The following is a 17,713-nucleotide window of genomic DNA, read 5'->3' as shown; positions in this document are numbered from 1 at the left end:
CAACATTATCCTAGTGTATGACCCTACTTATTTTATAATTTACAAATCATTTTATCAATACATATAATATAATAAAATCATAACTAAAGTTTTTATTTAATATAAATATATACTTATAATAACCAGAACCCTAACATTTCTCTCAATCTCAAATCATCTTCTATCTTCCAAACACTCAGTCGCCTCTCTCTTCTCCGAGCATCGCCTCTCTCTTCTCTCTTCTCCGAGCACTGCCTCTCCTCTCTTCTCCGAGCACCGCCTTTCCTCTCTTCTCCGACCATGGCTGAGCATAGCCGAGACCCTTCATCTCCATGGTTGAACCCAGAGGCCTTCTTCCTTGTTGTTGAACTGAGATGCCTTCACCATTTTTCTTGAACCCAGGCGCCTTATTTTTGTTATTGAACCCAAACGCCTTCTTCATTGTTCTTGAATCGAGATACCGCTCATCTTCATTCTTGAACCCAGACGCCTTCATCTATAGTCTTGAGCTCAGGTGCCTCTTCTCTGATCTTGAAGCCAAACTGTCGCCGTTCAATCTAAGCCACCACGTCCATGACTAAGCCTCTATTGTGTGTTGTATGAGCTTGTAACCTTTGTTCTCTGTAAGCGATCTTTGATCTTGAGGCCCTTTGTTCTTTTTGCTTTTTTTGAAAAGTAATTTTTTTTCTTCTGTTTATTGTTTAGAATATGTGTAGTTAGTAATATCTGTTTTGGATTGCTTGGAGGCTATAAATTTTTTGGACTGGCTGGTGGATTTGAGGTTTTTGGATTGAGGTATTTTGTATGATCACAATGACTAAATCTCCAATAATCTAAAGGATTAGTGATGTTTCATTAATCTGAGGCATATTTTTTCCATGTGTTGTGTACTGCCATGTGTTTGAAATTTTGGTTTTCGAATTGCATAATATATTGTTTATATATTTATGATATTGATAGATTTAGAGTTAGGAATTTTATGTTTCTACTCTATTTTGTTTATTGATATATTTTTGGATTTGAGATTTTTAGATTATTTTTTATGTTGATATTAGGTTTAGATTTAGATAAAGTAGAGGTTTGAAAATGTAGAGATAAAGTATCGATCATTTTTTGTTGCTCTGGTTTGTTGTGTTTAGTTCTGTATTGTTTCAGATTTGGGTCATCATATTTATGTATTATGATTTATTTGTAGGAAATCTTTTGTGATGTGTTTGTAATCTAAAATATAAATGATTATTTGTTTAGTCACACTGAAACTTTGGTTTGTAATCATTCAAACTTGTATGATTTGAATCTTTCTAACTTGTATAACTATTAGTAGTTTTTCTGAGTTGGAAGTTAGTCACACTAAAACAGAAGCTTAAAGTTTATGCAAACAAACTAATAATTGGTATTATGTTTCATATTGATATTAAGAAAAGGCTCGAATTTGGTTTAATTTTGTTGTAATTATCTTATATCGATCTCATATAGTTTCTTACTATTATGTGTTTATCTTCTTTGTTCCATTTAAAGTTTGTTAGTTGGTATTTTGAGTTTAGTTATTGTGAGATTTATACGAGTTTGAATATGACTTGTCAATCTGTTTTAGTATTATTTATGATATATTTTGAAAAGCTTGTTATTATGTTGTTTTGAAATATCTTTAGTTTGTATCTATTTGAAGAGTCTTTCTAATAATAAACAATGTGTATATAAACATGTTTTGAATCTGATTTTTAGCTTGTTGGTTGGTATTATGAGGATAAGCGTAAGATATTTGTGTGTCTGGTCTATTTTTTAATCGCTTTGGAGTATGGTTTATGATCTATTTTGAAGATTTATGTGTTTTTTTAAGATATTTTGCCAATGATATTTGAATAATAAGTATGATTAGTTTATGTTGGTGATTATGAGACTTGGTGTGCTCATGTATTTTTAATATATGTTGCTAACCAAGTGTTGTAAATGCCCATAAAAATTCATATTACTTTCTTTTGTCTGAAATCCTTATGATGATTAAATTTGGGGATATTTTATGAATTGAATTTTGTAACACCCTTGGCCTCTAGCTCTCTCCATTTATTGAGCCAATCTGCCTATTTATCCATCGCCACTGCTCAATCCAAAGCTGCTTGTCATCTGTTCTGAGGCTATGAGTTGTATTTTCCTATTTTGTTTTTGTCTAAGGTCATAGACTGGTTTTATCTTAGTTCATGATCTTGTTTGTTTAGTATGTTTTTAATATGCTCTTTGATTTTATTGTGCGATTAAATTTACTTCTGGTGGCTTTAAGAGTTAATTTCAAATTCGTGGCTTTATGAGTTTTGGATTGTTGGCTTGGTGGCTTTGAGATAACTTTGTATGATTTATGTTGATTAAATCCCTAATAATCTGAAGGGTTTATGATGATTGATTGTTCTGAGGCAATTTTTTTTATGCTCTGTTTGAGGTAATTTTTAATAATCTGTATCGATCGTTTTTTGTTGTTCTGGTTTGTTGTGTTTAGTTTTACATTTTGGCTTTGGATATTTCTTGTATTTCTGGTTTGGATTCTATTTTTGAATTTGTATCGATTTGAAATATAGAGGTCACTAAATCAATTTGAAACTGAGATTTTTGAGTCTTACTTGTTTATCTGCAAAAATGTTCAAAATGGTTGTCACACTTATTTAGTCTATCATTGTTTCTAAACACTTGATTTATAGGTGTGGATTTTTAAGCATGATTTCTAATTTTGGATGCTTGTAAATAATTCATATATACTGCATATGAACTCCTTTGTTTTATCACATGAATTCTAGTTTTCGATTTCTATTGCCTAATAAATGTAGTTTTGAATGTTGACTTATACATTTTTTTTTTCTGATTTGGATCATTATGTTACTTTGATTTTTTTTTGCCTGTGATGTTGAAGAATGATTAAATTTATTTTATGTTGGTGATTATGGAACTTGATGTGCTCATATATTTTATTTTTTAATATATGTTGGTATATCAAGTGTCATAAATGCCCATAATAATAAGTCATGTTTTCTGAAATCCTTGTGATGATTAAATTGGGGAAAATTATTGTGTTGAAATTAATTATATAATCTTCCTATTGTCACCAACCTGAACCCCACCTCCAACCATCGTCGGTTTCCACCTCCCAAAGCCATCATCGACATTCACAAGTTCAGTTAGAGAAAAAGGAGCCTCTCGTGCAATAATCCCAAAGTGAAGAATAAGAAGAATATCAATAAAATGACATTATTGAGTTTGTAATGACTTGTAATAGACTTGTTGACATTTTTTTTATGAAATGTTATTATTTTAACACTCATCGATAAGCAATTGAATATTTTATAATATATGTTTGTTTATTTTATTATTAATGTTAAATAATTTATTTGAAAAACAATGTTAAATATTTTTTAAATTAATTACTTTCATTTATTATTTATAATAATTTAATTTAAATATATAATTAAAACTACCTACCTAAAAATCTTTACTTACCAATAAAAATAAGTGTAGGTAAAAATAGGTATACCACAACATGCTACGTGGACCAATCATTTAGTGCCACATAACCGATAAAAAGGGGATATTGTTTGACACGTGGAGCAACCACAAGATGCCAAGTGGTGGTATTGATGTATGCCACGTGTATGCTACTATGGAAACCATGTCAGCAGACACGTAGGATGACACGTCATCAAACACGTTATCTGATGACTCATCAATTGATTTATAACTTAGTGGGGTCCACTGATTCTTTTACCTACCAGTATTAATAAGTGTAGGTAAAGACTCTTTCCTCACTAACCTTTACCTACCAGTCTCTACCAATTCAATATTGGTAGGTAAACCATATTACCCACCATTAGGCTAGTTTTACCTACACTTACAATTGGTAGGTAAAGACCCAATTTTCTTGTAGTGATAGTCTCGAAGATTACGACCCAAGGGAGGGTCAACAAGATCCTGCTGTCCCATAACATCGAAATCGGGACAAGCGCTCTTGTTGCCCGACCTCCCCTCGAGGGCGAGAGGAGCTGCACGCCCCTCAATGAGGAGTTCGTGGCTTGGAGTGACAAACACCTAAAGGCTGGGGACTTCTTACCGCTGGACCAGTACTTCGCGGATTTTCTGAATTACGTGAAGTTGGCTCCCTTCCAACTGCCCCCTAATTCCTACCGTTTGTTGGCGGGGTTGAGGTACCTCTTCCTGAGGCATGAGCGGGAGGTCCCAACCCCAGCGGACATCATTTTCTTCTTCTGCCTCAAAGTCAGCCCATATCAGCAGGGCAGAGGCGGCGAGTTCTACTATTTGACCCATTTTCCCGACTCTCCCGCAGTCATCGAGCTGCCCAACCACCCCAACGACTTCAAGGACCAGTTCTTCATGTCGACGGGGTTTCGCAACTGCGAATACCACTACTTCAACCATCCTCGTAAGTTCTCTCTATTCTCAGCTCGCAAAATCAGCACATTGCTTTATTTCTTTTCACGCGTGTTGACTTGAACATCATCGTGCAGCCATCTTCGCGAGGATGGCCAAATCGGTGACCCTTGAGGGTCGACACGAAACCTTGGCGGGGCTCCCATCAAGGGAAAAAGACTACCGCCAGCTCGTGTCGGATGAGACGATGCTAGCGTGTAAGTTGATTTCTCCGGGCCAGGCTCTGGCCTTGAGGAGGTCGCAAGCTATCCCAGTAGCTCGCGAACTGGTGCCTATCCCCAAGGGGGATGCTGCGGACAGTGACGAGCAGGAAGAGGAAGACGAGGTGTTGCTCGTGTGACGAAAGTGGGCTCTCGAGGCTGCTCAGGGCCTCGACGCAGATCGGATTCAGTCCGGGGCAGCAGCTGGCCCCTTTGGCCAAGGTAACCCATACCTGTTTAGAGACTTAGACACGGCTGCTGCAGACCTAAGGCTGGCTAGGTTTAACCCAAGCCAGCTCGTTCATCATCATCGAGATGACCTAGACCTTAACATAATCCTACTCCAGTGTGTAGATCAATTAGTGTTGCGCCATGATATGGGCCGCCCTAAGGGAACTGTAGTAGTAGACAACACTCTAGCTTTTAGGTCGCCCTTTTTTGAGGAGTACGGGACCAACCTTAGGTCATGGCCCTCCTTTCTGGAGGGTGTAGTCGCTCCAGGGCTTAGGCCGTATGTAGAGGAGTCTAGTCCTGAGGCGGATTCAGACCCAGAACTCTCTCTCATTCGCGAAGTTATAAACTTAGGCTCCCCCATAGAAGCTCTGAGGCTGGAGGTCGTGGCACTAGATTCCTCCTCCAGCTCGGAGGGTAGGACCTTTGCAATACATCTTTAGACTTTTCTTGTAATGAAGTAACCTTGTATGTATTAACACTCCCGTCTTTTTTTTTTTTTTTTCAGGCGAAGAGATGGCCCAACCCGGTGACAACGTCCTGCGGTCCATCTTCCAAGGGGGGAATCCTTCCTCCGGATCGTCTAGGCCACTGGTCAAGAAACCCTGGCTGACCAAGAAGGCTCCTCCCGGGACCATCTCCAAGTCTCCCGCCAAGGGGAGGGGCCAGGCTCCTGCCGCCGCAAAGAACATGCTCCCACCTCCCCCGCGGCCTCCGGTCCCTACTCGGGAATAGGAGGTACCGGTTGGAAACCCGCTAGCTCCCACTCCCACCGTGCGCATCCTGGTGAACACTCAAGCCCTGGAGAAAATTCCCGAGGCCTTCCGAGGGACGATCTACGAGACCACAAGCTATATGGTGGACCATTACTACAATGCCACTCTGAGGGACGACCCTCACGATAAGTTTATTTAGTTAACTTTCTTTGTTTTCTTCCCAGCATCTGCTTCTTTGCCTTACATTCTATGTCTTTGCAGGCGACTTTGGCTCTACATCGTAGCATAGCCCGGTCCAGGGCCAGGTTTGACGAGATCAGGGGCGAGTTCCAGACTGCTCAGGCCGCTCTTGCGTCTGCACAACAGCAGGAGCAAAATGCCAAGGCTGCCCTGACGGCTGCCAAAGAAAGCGAAAAGGCCGTACAGGTCGCCTTGGCTGCCGCGAAGGCCGAACTGGAGGCGGCCAGGGCTAAGCAATTGGAGGCCGAGGCAGCACAAGTCGCCTTGGCTGCTGCAAAGGCCGAGCTCGAGGAGGCTAAGGCTAAGCAGTTGGAGGCCAAGGCTGCCATTGTGGCAGAGAGGGCGTCTTCTAGCTCCTCTATGGAGGCCATGCTCTATCACTGCTGGGCCTTCAACCAGGATGGCGACTTCTCCTTCCTAGCTCCTGAGGTGTGGGAGCCATTTCTCGAGAAGTTCAAGGCTCGCCTTCAACAGGAGCCGCCTTCTGAGACTGGGGAGACTTCCGCTGCTGGCGAGCAGGAAACCGAAGGGGTGACCTCATCGGAGTGGTCTGGGGGGGGGGGGGGGGGGCTTGGGTTTTTGTCTTTTTTACTTATTTGTAGTCTTTTACCACGAGGTTTTTCCTCCTCGAGACAATTGGTTTCCCTGACTTTCATTTCAATTTATTTTTAATAGTTGTTATTATTTATATATATATATATTTTTTTTGTTTGGTAAAAACTTAGTTTGCGTCAGTCTATTAACTTTTTCTTCGAAACTACAAAGTATAGCCAGTCAATTTTAACAAACTTCTAAGTTTTTAGGACCTAGTTACATCTAGGATGGTTAACTCTAAGAACTCAGTCCGCATTAATTTTTATTGATACCTCGCGCTTTTTAAGAAAAACATCGATTAACCAATTTGAATCAACTTCTAAATTCTAGGACCTAGTCGTATCCAGAACATATTTGATTTTAAGAACTTAGTTCGCGTTAATTTTATCAACACCTCGTGTTCTTTAGGAAAAACACTGGTTAGTCAATTTAACTAACTTCTAAATTCTAGGACCTGGTCGTATCCAGGACATATTTGATTTTAAAAACTTAGTTCGCGTGAATTTTATCGACACCTCGTGCTCTTTAGGAAAAACACTGGTTAGTCAATTTAACTAACTTTTAAGTTTTTGGGACCTGGTCGTATCCAGGACATATTTGATTTTAAAATTTTAGTTCGCGTTAATTTTATCGATACCTCGTGCTCTTTAGGAAAAATACTAGTTAGTCCATTTAACTAACTTCTAAGTTTTTGGGACCTGGTCGCATCCAGGACATATTTGATTATAAAAACTTAGTTCGCGTTAATTTTATTGACACCTCGTGCTCTTTAGGAAAAACACTGGTTATTCAATTTAACTAACTTCCAAGTTTTTAAGACCTAGTTGTATCCAGGACATATGCCCCCCAAGTAAATAGAAAGAGATCTATCTTGGTTACTTGGAAAACGCTCTTCTAGCACTATCCGTACACAGAAACATACAACGATATACAAAAGTACTTCTCATTTTTAATAAAACAAGGCGACTTTCGTAATTAAGCCTTACAAAAGTATGACTATTGATAATATTTTTTTAGGTGTATAATGGTCCATGTCCGTGGGACTGCTTCTCCATTAGGCCAAGCTAATTTAAAGGTCCCTTCCTTCACAACCTCTATGATCTGATAGGGTTCTGCCCAGTTCATCCCCAAAACTCGGTCCTTGGGATCCTTACCGGCTAAGAAGATTCTTCGGAGCACCAGGTCACCTAAGTTAAAGATGCGTCTCTTGACCTTTGAGTTGAAATAACGAGTGATCTTTTGTTGATAATGCATGAGCTGCACCTGCGAAGCTTCACGTTTTTCGTCAACTAGGTCGAGGGATGCGCTGAGCAATTTATCGTTCTGGTCTTGGTCAAATGCACGGACTCTATGTGAGGCTATCTTTGTTTCGATGGGAAGAACGGCCTCGCTCCCAAAAGTCATGGAGAAAGGAGTGTGACCCGTCGAAGTTCGGTGCGAGGTTCGGTATGCCCACAGCACCTGGGGGAGCGGTTCAAGCCATACTCCCTTGGCTTCATCCAACCTCTTCTTTAGGCTCGCTTTTAGTGTCTTGTTCACAGCCTCGACCTGTCCATTAGCCTGTGGGTAGGCCATGGAGGAAAATCTCTTAATTATGTTGTGCTTTTGCAGAATTCGGTGAAGAGGTCCCTATCAAACTGGGTTTCGTTATCCGACACGATCTTCTTTGGCAGCCCAAATCGGCAGACTATATTCTTAACCACAAAGTCGAGGACCCTCTTTGATGTAATCGTAGCCAGGGGCTCCGCTTCTTCCCATTTTGTGAAGTAGTCAATAGCCACCACCGCATAGCGAACTCCCCTTTTTCCCGTGGGCAAGGCACCAACTAAATCAATTCCCCAAACTGCGAATGGCCAAGGGGATGAGATCATCTTCAACTCGACTGGAGGGGCCCGGGCGACCGTGGCGAACTGCTGGCACCTGTCACACTTTTGGACATACGAAAACAAATCTTTTGACAGTGTGGGCCAATAATATCCTTGCCTTAATATCTTCAAGGCCAGGTTTTGCCCCCCAGCGTGATCTCCACAAAACCCCTCATGGATTTCCCGCAGAATAATTTTCACTTCGCCTGGAAAAACACACCGTAGGAGAGGTAAATAAAAACCACGTCAGTATAACATCCCGTCTACCATTGTATACCTTGGAGCTTGGTAAAGTACCCTTCTTGCGTCGTTTCGCTCTTCAGGTAACTTTCCTGTTGTGAGGTACTCGATTATGGGAGTCATCCAGGTCGGCCTGGTGTCGATCATTTCGACCTCCCTCCCGGATTCCTCTATGCTTGACTTTTCCAAGAATTCCACCGGTACCAGGCCCAAGGTTTTGGCCTCCCCGGAGGTGGCAAGCTTTGCTAAGGCGTCAGCATTGGCGTTCTGCTCCCGAGGTATCTGTTCAACTAGGCTTTGCTCGAATGCGAAAAGCTCCGTCTTTACCTTGGCCAGGTAGGCCGCCATCTTGGTTCCCCGCGCCTGGTATTCTCTTGACACCTGGTTTACCACGAGCTGAGAATCGCTATAGCACAGGATGGAGCTGGCCTTCAACTCCCGGGCCACCCTTAGCCCAACCAATAAAGCTTCGTATTCGGCCTCGTTGTTGGATGCCTCGAATCCGAATCGCAGTGCAGAGTGGAAACGATGTCCCTTCGGGGATATCAGAATGACTCCAGCTCCGGATCCGTTCTCGTTGGACGAAACGTCCACAAAGACTTTCCACGAGGCTCGCACCGGTTCTTCCACTAGTTCCTCTTGGAATCCCGTGCACTCTGCTAAAAAATCCACCAGAGCTTGGCTTTTGATCGCAGTTCGCGACACGTACAATATCTCGAATTGGCTGAGCTCGATAGCCTACTTCAAAAGACGCCCCGATGCCTTAGGTTTATGCAAAACATGCCTTAAAGGTTGATCGGTTATGACGTGGATTGAGTGGGACTGGAAGTATGGCCTGAGCTTTCTGGAGGTCGTAATGAGGCAGAACGCCATCTTTTCCATCACCGGATATCTAGACTCGGCCTCGAGATGCCTCTTGCTAATGTAGTAGACTGGCTTCTGAGACCGGTCCTCCTCACGAACCCACACGGTGCTGGCTGCATCTTCCGTTACAGCTAGGTAGAGAAAAAGAGGCTCTCCTGCTATTGGTTTAGATAACACGGGCGGCTCAGCTAAGTGTGCTTTTAGGTCGAGGAAAGCACGCTCACACTCATCGGTCCACTCAAATTTTTTATTTCCCCGTAGCAGTTTATAGAATGACAAACACTTGTCGGTTGATTTGGAAATGAACCGATTAAGGGCTGTCACCCTTCCTATTAGACTTTGGATGTCTTTTCGTGACTGGGGTGATGGCATTTCGAGCAGCGACCTGATTTTATGGGGGTTCGCCTCTATTCCTCTTGTGTTGACTATGAAACCTAGAAATTTTCCTGACGCAACCCCGAAGGTATACTTTTGAGGATTCAGCCTCATTCCATACCGCCTTAAAATCTTAAAACATTCTTTCAGATCGAGGACGTGGTTATCAGCAGTTTTCGACTTAACCAACATGTCGTCAACATACACTTCCATGTTTCTTTCGATCTGATTAGCAAACATCCTGTTGACCAATCTCTGATATGTAGCTCCTGCATTCTTTAGTCCGAAAGGCATGACCTTGTAACAATAAACGTTAGTTGGTGTCATGAAGCTAGTGTGCTCCTGGTCCACAGGATTCATGGCGATCTGGTTATAGCCCGAGTACGCATCCATGAAGGACATGAGCTCGTGCCCCAAAGTGGCATCCACCAGTTGATCAATCCTTGGAAAGGGAAAGCAATCTTTGGGGTAGGCTTTATTCAGATCGGAAAAGTCGATACAAGTCTGCCATTTCCCGTTGGGCTTTGGGACCAAAACAGGATTGGCGACCCAGATCGGGTATTTTGCCTCGCGAATAAAGTCGCGCTTTAAAAGTCGAGCTACTTCCTCTTCTAGGGCCTTAGCTCGTGCTGTTCCCAGGCGCCTTTGTTTCTGGGACTTCACAAGCACGCTCTTGTCCAAGCCGAGGGTGTGCATGATGATGCTTGGGCTGATCCCTATCATGTCTTCGTGAGACTAGGCGAACACATCTAGATTCTCCTGTAGAAATCTTAGCAACTCCGCCTTCCTCTTATTACACAGGTTTTTCCCGAGCTTCACTTCCTTCGAGAGGTCTCTCAGGTCGATGTTCACCTCTTCGATTTCTTCGATGGCCTGGAGCTCGGATCTATCTTCACCTATCCTGGGGTCGATATCATCATTCAAGGTGATCCCCTCCCCACTAGCTTCTTGAGGTTTTTTCTATTTCAGGAGTAGGTCCTGTTAGCTGAGATTCCTCATCCCCGCTTTGAACGGTCATCGTCTGCTGCCTGGGTCGTGATTTTCCCTTCATGGAAATACTATAGCATTCCCTGGCAACGAGTTGATCATCTCGAACCATACATATTCCCGTAGAGGAGGGGAATTTGATTGCGAGATGGCGGATAGAGGTTACGGCCTCAAATGCCATCAATGTAGGTTGGCCCAGAATAGCGTTGTAGGCGGTGGGACAATCGATAACCACGAATTTGAGGAGTTTAGAGACAGTTCGGGACCCTTCTCCCAAGGTTATTACTAGCTCGATAGTTCCTACCGTTGCCGACCCTTCCCCAGAAAATCCATACAGCATCATGGAAGTGGCCTTCAGCTCGGTGATAGACAATTCCATTTTCTCCAGCGTGGACCGGAACAACAGGTTCACCAAACTCCCATTATCGACTAGTATCCTCCTAACTCTTCGGTTGGCGAGTTGGGCGGTTATTGTTGGAAAAAGCTTATACGGGATCTTTGTTTATTTTCATGTATATCTAATATTAAACAAATTAATACGAGATAGCCTAAAACATGTTTCTAAAATTGAATTCAAAGAGAAACAAATAATATAATACTTACAGTATACGCAGCGGAATTAAGAGTCCTTCCTTCAGTTTCTCTAACTCTTGTATCCTCTCTGTCGCAGAGTTTTATCAAGAAACTGAACCGATCTTCTATTTTCTTCACGATCTTCCAATGTATCCTTAGAACCACCTAGAATAGTGTGGGCAATTCTCAACACATGAGATAGATATAGAGAGAAGAAGAGAAAATAACAAAGTGGCTTAGAAAAGGACTTGTGTTTAGAGAGAATATAAAACTATCAGAAAATCTGACTTGTGACTTATCTGTCGTATCTGAAATCTTCTCTCTAAGCACTCCTTTTATAGACTCAATTAGGCCATTTAATTTAATTAAAAAATCAATAAAATAACAGCCATTTTGAAGCCCTAGGTCGAAATTATCATGGGCTATAGGCCCATGAAATATCCCATTTGATTATAAGCCCATTGGACTTAAAATCAAGGCCTGTATTATTTTCTATTGATTTAATTAATTAAATAATTATTTAAATCCTTTATCAAATTAATTATTTATAATTTGAACCTTGATTTAAATTTATTTATTAATTTAGATACCAATTTATCTTAATTAATAAATCTGCCATAATTTCTCTTTTCTTCTCAAAATTACACAACTCTGTGAAACTATCCAAAATTGACTGGTCAACTTTGATAATTCTAATTGATAATTAAATCAATTAATTGAGACTATCTAGATGATTTTATCCAAGGTACAATGGGGACCATGGGCCTATGAAATCAAGCTCCAATAAGTTATCATAAATCTAACAAATAAATTTACTAACTTATTAATTCCTCGTGACTCCACTATAGACTCGGAATTGCACTCTTGAATTCATAGAACGCTCTATAAAAAATATAGATACGCTATTAATTATCCATTGTTACAACCATAATTGTCACTCAATCCTCTATAGACGGTCTACAATGCGATAGGACTAAAATACCATTTTACCCCTCATTGTATTTTATCCTTAAAACACTTAGTTCCTTGTAAATGATATTTCAGTAAACTAATTTAATTACTGAAATGTGATCTCTATCATTTAACACCTTGAACCAAACTAAAAGGAAACCATCGTTTCACTTCTTCATCAGAAGCTATAGATGTTCATATCTATGATTAACACTCCCACTCAATTATACTACCGAGTTCCCAAGATGTAAGTATGGGCTAGTTCGTAGGGTAAGCTGGTAACGAACAAGTCAAAGTACTCAAATAATATAATCAGTTAGAATACTAACCACTCAGAATTGAGATTGAATTGACCTATGGTCAACTATATGATATGACTAGAATAGATAATAACGGTATGTTTACTTATCTTATCAACTGTCAATATCAGTCCAGTCCGATGTAACAAATACATCCGATCTTATCTACTTTGCTAATGTTCTGGAAAGAACATAACACTGTAATGTGTAAGTAGATCATATCGTAGATTGGCAAGTCAGTGTAAATCCGGTGCACTGACTAATCTTAGGACTAACTTATTTTGAACATATAATCATATTTATATTCCACTGTGATTACGTCACTATAAATAAGATTAGCTATATGCTCGGGATTTAATAGAAGTTTATATTAAACAAATAATCATGAAAATAAAACATGTGAGCAAAGTGATTGACCAAGTCAAAAAATGATTTCTATTCTTTTATTGATAATAAAATGAGATTACAAAGAATTTGGGTTTTAATTAGGGCATAAAACCCCAACAGTTATGACTAGAGGATCGTTATGGGGGAACTGGACGTGACTAGCGTCCTCCTCAGTAAAAATGATTGGTTACCTCACCAATCGTTGCTGTTTGGGTAGATGCTGCTCCGGGACGAATTCCACCCCGTTATGGGCCTTCAACTCATTGGCATATATCTTCTGGGCTCCTCTGCTCGTGCCGGCCGAATGGGGGCCTCCGGAGATTGTGGATATCTCTCCTATTACAAGAGGAGGGGTATCTTGACTTATCCGGGGCCCGGGCTGATTTACCAGCGCTTCCGGAGCTGGCTGACTGGTAGGAACTCGGTTCCGCGGATACTGAGCCAAAGGTCCGGCTCTGATGAGTGTCTCGATCTCATCCTTCAAATGCCTACAATCGTCATTGTTATGGCCAATGTCGTTGTGGAATCGACAGAACTTGGAAGGGTCCCTCTTAGCCTTCTGGTGTTTCAAAGGCTCCAGCTTTTTCTAGGGGAGGCGAGCAGAGTTTGCTAAGAAAATGTGTTCCCTAGTGTTTGTGAGTTTGGTGTAAGCCGCGTAGACTGGCTTAAATTTTTCCACTGGCTTGTTCTTCTTCAGACCGTGCTGGCCACCCTCGCTGCTCCATTTTCTCTTACCTCCACCCCTTGGTTATTTTGTGTAACGGTTTGAGTCGTTTTCACGACATTAGTTCCCACTCCAACGAGCTGATTAGGGGTTTGGTTGGTTCCCGCGACCGACTTTCGTGCCTCTTCCAGGTTTATCCATCCCTGGGCCTTGCTCACGAATTCATCCATGGTGCTGACACTTTTTCTCTGTATCTCTTTCCATAGCCCGCCTCCAATGAGGATTCCAGTCCTCAAGGCCATAAGCTTGGAACTATCGTCTGCGTCCCTGGCTCGAGCCGCGACATTTGCGAACCTGCTCAAGTAAGCTTTCAAAGGTTCCTCGGGCTGTTGCTTCCGTTCGCCAGGGTGTCAGCTTTGACGCGGGCAGCTTGAGAAGCTCGGAACGCCCTCTTGAAGTCAGCAGAAATTTTTTTCCACGAGCTGATGGACTGCTTTTTACACTGCTTGAACCATTACCTGGCTGGCCCAGTCAAGGTGGAAGGGAATATCAAACACCTTAGCTCGGGGCCGATGTTATGGGCCATCATCAGGGTGTTGAACATACCCAAATGATCTGACGGGTCTTCGTCTCCATCGAACTTAGACAGGTGGGGCATCCGGAAACCCGGCGTGTATGTTGTGGCTGCTATGCTGGGGATGAAAAGCTCGAGTTCGTCCCCTGAGGCATACTTGTCTTTCTCCTTTTCTGACAAGAGCTTCTTCATCAGCTCCTCCATCTGAGCTAAACGCTCTAGGGTTTGGTCCTTACTTCCTTGGTTGTTCTGAGGCTATTCAACAGCTTCAGTTCCATTGTAAGTGTTAGGCGAGTTATTGTCCCTCCAAGCTTGAGCTTGGTTAGGTGGGACATTCCCACTGTCACGTACTTTGGAAAGACCATCCCCTCGATGAGCATGACTTCCATTTCTAGTCGGATCCCCCCTCTGCGAGTTGAGGCGATCTCGAAGGTCGGCCCTCAAGGTGGCCCAAGGGCTTTGCGCCGAACTCAAGCGATTGCGCAGGTCTTCACCGGATCTGCCACTTCGGTGGCTCCCAGTCCAGTAACTCCCGTTGGAAAAGCTTGGAGCCCGCTGTTGGGGGTGAGGACCCGGGACTTCCCCGCGCGCTCGGTTGCGATGGGAAGGACCGGTGGAAGGAGGATTTCTTCTGCTGCTCCCGTGTGCCGGAATGTCCCGAACTAAACGGGAAGGAGATGGATATCTTATCGACGATGGAGGGTGCCTAATTGGTGACGTAATCCTAGTCCCATTTGGGCGGATCAAATTAGCTCGCGACCGTTCTACTCTACCATCTCCAGCATCCTGTGCTCGGCGGTCGGACCGCGGCACGAGAGGGCTGGCCGAAGAAGTCTGTCTTCGCGAGCCTTCTCCAGATCTCCTCTGCGAGCTTCCACGAGCCCTCCTGTGAGTGTTCGACGGTGGAATCGAGCTAGGAGTCGAGGTTCGGACTGATCGGCTGAATTGCTAATTGGTCCTGGGAAACTCCTCAAACCCAGTTTCCTGGTTGTGGCGCAATGTGAGTGTAGAACTTGGGGTTGAGGTTCTGACCGATCGACTGGGCCTGGACTAATTATCCCTGTGGGACTTGTGAGTCCCACTTTGCCTCTTTCCGACATTAACGTCGGTCATAAGAGGGGGTAGTTGGGCCAAGACTTCTTCGATTTGCTTGCTTGCTCTGGATAGCTGGCTCCTCAACTGTATGTTTTCCATCTCTATCGCCATCAGGAAACCCGGGTTCGGATTTGGCGGTCGGGGCGCCGAACTCCTAGTGTCGTCCTGGCCCATCGGCTGTTTTCCCGATCGCTGTTGGATCTCGGAATTTTGTTCATCGGATGTGGCAGCATGGTGGGTCTCGTGCCCATCATGTTGATCCGCCTCGTTGCCATGTCTCGAACGAATAACTACCATGATCAGGTTTTTGCGACAGCACAAATCTAAATCCTCTCAATGAAAGCACCAAACTGTTGATGCGGTTCTTCGGCAACAGGTAATTATACAAATAAATAGGATAGATTAGTGCAAATTGGTGAAACGTATTATGAAAATAACTATAGATGATCACTCCTTTCTTTTTAGGTGGTTCGAAGGTTAAAATCCCTCTAGTCCACCAGGCGGTATTATTGATATCTCTTGACTATTTCTTACAGAGTGTTTCTTTACAAAAATATGCCAACCCCTTGCCCTACCCAGGGTCTTGGTATTTATAGGCAGAAGATATCTGGGTTGGCAATGGGATCATCCCGTGATCTCTTTATCCTTCACGTCATGTCTGTGACACTGATGATTAATTCCTGAACTTTGCAGTGAAGTGTGGTCTAATTAATAGGTAAGGAGGGATAATGGGCCGCATGGCCCAAATCAGGCGTAGGATGTCTGAACACGCACGTTTATACTGCGTGTCCGAGAATTCGGGAATAGAATAGACACGTGATGTCTGATATATGCACATTTATATTGCGTGGTTGACTTTACAAGGGTTCGGATGTCAAGTCTCTGCTGCCTCACGAGCTTAACGTGGCGCCAGCTCGTGACACTCATACTCCAGCTACATGATGCCTCCGTGTAACAGTTAACTCTCTTATCAGCTTGGGATGTAGAAAAGGAGGCCCGCAACACACAGCTCTGGGGGGACGATCTACACATGTCAGATCGAATTAGGCCCTTTTCTAGCTCGCCAATATGTGCGGATATTTAGGGCGTACAATTATATAAACTATAAAGATATGTCTGCTGTTGTTGCTCGTTCTCATGGAGGTGATGGAGCGGGTGATCCTCATCCAAATCCTATGCGGGTGCCTACTTCCTGTGAGATAGGTAATATACTATAATTACTCTATGTTTTATCAATAAATGACAATTTGTTATTATTTTATTCAATTTAATTCTATTGTTTATTTAAAATATGCAGCGACTGCCACGAAAAGAAGAGGTCGGTGTCAATCCAAAAATTTGCAGCAGCTCGTCGATGACAACAAAGGTCTGTTGACTCTACAATTTCATATAAAGGATGGAACCTACAAAGCAGTTGGTGATTTTTGGACATTGTTCACGAGACTTATTGGTAACCTTATTGGTCCCATGTGTCATTATATTATGATTCGTGGAAGAGTGTTCCAAATGAGCACAAGATATGATTGAGGTAATTTATCAACTTATTTACATGTAATATTTTTTATAATTTCAAAATTCTAACAAGTATAACTATTTTTTTTAAGGAATTTATATATATATATATATGTATATGTGTGTGTGTGTATATGTATATATATATAAGTATATAAACATATATGTGTCTGGTGTATATGTATATGTGTGTGAGGTGTATATATATATGTTTTTTTTTTTTATATGTGTTATATTTTTGCTTTGTTTTACCAACTTTATTTTATATTTAGGAGAGCATAAATTGGTGTAATTTTTGGAGTGTTTTATTGATTGACATGTGCTCTTATTTCTTGTTTTATTTTTTTATTTTTATTATTATTATTAGAGGAGTTTGAATATCCTAAATATTCATCAATAGTGAAGTAGATTCTCGGATATATATTGTGTGATGCGGTGATAACGGAAGGTTATGATGTTGTATGTATTAGTGAAGTATGTTTTGTGAAATTTTTGTGTGCTGCGGAGATATAAGAAAGAAACTTATTGTCTATTGTTTGAATTGTTTTTTTTTAATTGTTCACAGATGGCTAGGTTATTAGTTTTTTTAATAGGGTCATGATAGGGTCGAGATTGGGTCTTCTAAGGTCGGGGGTTGGGATAGGGTTTTTTTAAGGTCTAGATAGAGTTTTAATAGGGTCGAGGTCGGCATAGGGTCTTATAGGGTCGGGGGTCGGAATATGATCTTTATAGGGTCGGGGGTCGGGATAAGGTCTCTATAGGTTAGGAGGTCGAGATAGGGTCTCTATAAGGTCGGGGGTCAGGATAGGATTTTAATAAGGTCGGGGGTCGGGATTGAGTGTTTATAGGATCGGGGGTCGAGATAGGATCTTCTAGGGTCGAGGGTCGGGATTGAGTGTTTATGCATATTTAATTTTGATATTATGAATAAAAAAATTA

The sequence above is a fragment of the Humulus lupulus genome, chromosome X (genome assembly GCF_963169125.1).
Source record: "Humulus lupulus chromosome X, drHumLupu1.1, whole genome shotgun sequence".
In the NCBI taxonomy this organism is placed as follows: Eukaryota; Viridiplantae; Streptophyta; class Magnoliopsida; order Rosales; family Cannabaceae; genus Humulus; species Humulus lupulus.
This window is presented reverse-complemented; position numbering follows the sequence as displayed.